We start from the raw sequence: 2130 nt of genomic DNA on the forward strand, positions 1-2130 counted from the left end.
CGTTCCACTTAAAAACGCCCGAGTTCCATTAGATACGTCTGAGGCGGCCATTAGAAGCCGAAACAAGGCAAGCAATTTTATTAAAACCGTCGAGTTTCGCTCTTTCTCCTTGAACAACCGGAAAACCTAATAAAACACGTAAGAAGTTCGCCCGCTGAAAGCTTTACAGCCTTTTGTTTGTGGAAACTACTTTGTCTCCTCTAACAAATGGCCGTGCCCCAAGAATAAATTGCTCAAACGAAAGTTAAAACCTGATGAGGAAATTGGAGAAAAGTTTGTATTTGTATGTAAAATCCGGCCACTAAAGACTAAAATCTTCGACGTCTTAGCAAAGAAAAATTCTAGACAAGTCGAAATTTCACGACAGCGCCTATTTCGCGATTTCGTGCATTTTCTTCCATGGATTCAAACTCGCAATGTTCTCGTCTAAACACCTTCAAGCGTGACTGCTGGTGGCGCTATGGAACATGTTGTAACGTTCTAAAATGCGGGAAAATGTGTCTTCACTGCAGACTTTTATGGTGACCTCAGAGTGGGTGAGCAGGTTTATGATTCTCACGGGATGGATGTTTTTCATGAGAAATACAATGTAAAATATTTCATCTCAAAGAACGCGATTTTTACTAATTGCTGATGGAAAAATTAATTCTGAATCTGTTCTTACAAATGAAGTAAATGTCCAAGGGAACGACGACAGTATTATTACAGTTGTTACGTTTCATACATTGAAATGAGGAAACCAAATTGAAGAATCCTTTCTTCTTTTTTAGAATACTCAGAAACTCCTTGAAGTTTTTGCACTTTTTTGATTTATACTAAGGAAATCTCTTTTTCCTCAATTTTTTTTTATTCGCAAATTTTTGCTTTTACCACTTATACATAACGTTAGTTCAGAATATTTCGCGAAAATTAAAATAGATATAGTTTCAGCGAACAAATGGGTAAAAAGGCAATTCCAACTGAGAAACTTTTATATTTCTCCGAAGAGTAACCTTCTGTTAAAATCCATACCGCTACTTTAGGAGTTTTTAAAGAATTGTTGGAGTCTTTTAAATTTTTGGATGCGTTATTTCGTTGGGTTAGTTCAGGTTAATTCAGGTTAGGTTAGCTATAAACGCGTTTATTTCCAATAAGTCGATTAAAGATCAAGACACAAGATGGTTCAGGGTTGAGAAGATACTCGCCGATGAATGTGAAGTAGTTTAGGTTAATGTAACGTAAGTGTGTTAGGTTAATGTACGTTTTATTTATTTCCAAAATACGAAGACCTCTTCTGATCTCTTTAATGAGAAATTTCATCTTAGGATTCTTTTACATTCGCTGAGAAATTTTTTCTAATAAGTCTATATTTTTCACACATATTCCGAGGTCTTTCAGATCAGTTTCACCGTTATAGTGAAAGACCGATTCTACTTACTACTATTCATCCACCAACCAACCCTTCCACAAACTTTCCTTCAATCGAATCCCGAACCCTCAATAGCAACACGCGACAAAAGGCCATGAGAGCAATAAGGCACTCACACTTTAACTCCCGAGTGAAAGGCCATGAGAGCAATAAGGCACTCATACTCTAGCTCCCGAGTGAATATAATACTGAATTTCCCTTGTTCTTTCATCGAATTTGATTTAATTCACATCTTTGTCTGTTAATAGCAAGCAACGGTTCTATGAATCTTTATGTCCTTCGTGCATCTCTATTAACTGAGTAATATCCAAGACTGTCCAGGACAGATATCAAAGAGCCATAGGACGTGCTATGAATAACTATTTCGAAGGATGCGAATATAGACCTTCTAGACACTTCACTCTTTCTGCACCTTGTTACCCAGCTTGACAAATTTGACAATATTGTCATTTATGATTAAATAATGTTAAATAGGTTTGAGGGCAGAATTCTTAATTGGGCGAAACCAGCCTAAGGGCGGCTGCAACAAACGCCAGACAAGAGAACATCTTTCCATTGTTCGCTTGTCGGCATAGACTTTGTTTCCGGCTTAAAATCCCCTTATTTGTTCTCGAGTTGTAAGATCGTTTAAACTCTAATTGGGAAGATGGGCTCCTCATCACTTGAATCGCATATAAACACCGAATTACATTGGAATGTAACTGAAAAGATCGTTAAAGAAG

At 37.1% G+C, this 2130-nt stretch overlaps 1 pseudogene; it reads right to left on the minus strand.

Annotated features, from left to right (window-relative positions):
• Positions 1 to 370: 370 nt before the first annotated feature.
• LOC136344777 (cytochrome b5 domain-containing protein 1-like) lies at positions 371 to 1858 on the minus strand (annotated as a pseudogene).
• Between the last annotated feature and the right edge of the window lie 272 nt (positions 1859 to 2130).

This window comes from Euwallacea fornicatus, chromosome 1 (assembly GCF_040115645.1).
Source record: "Euwallacea fornicatus isolate EFF26 chromosome 1, ASM4011564v1, whole genome shotgun sequence".
In the NCBI taxonomy this organism is placed as follows: Eukaryota; Metazoa; Arthropoda; class Insecta; order Coleoptera; family Curculionidae; genus Euwallacea; species Euwallacea fornicatus.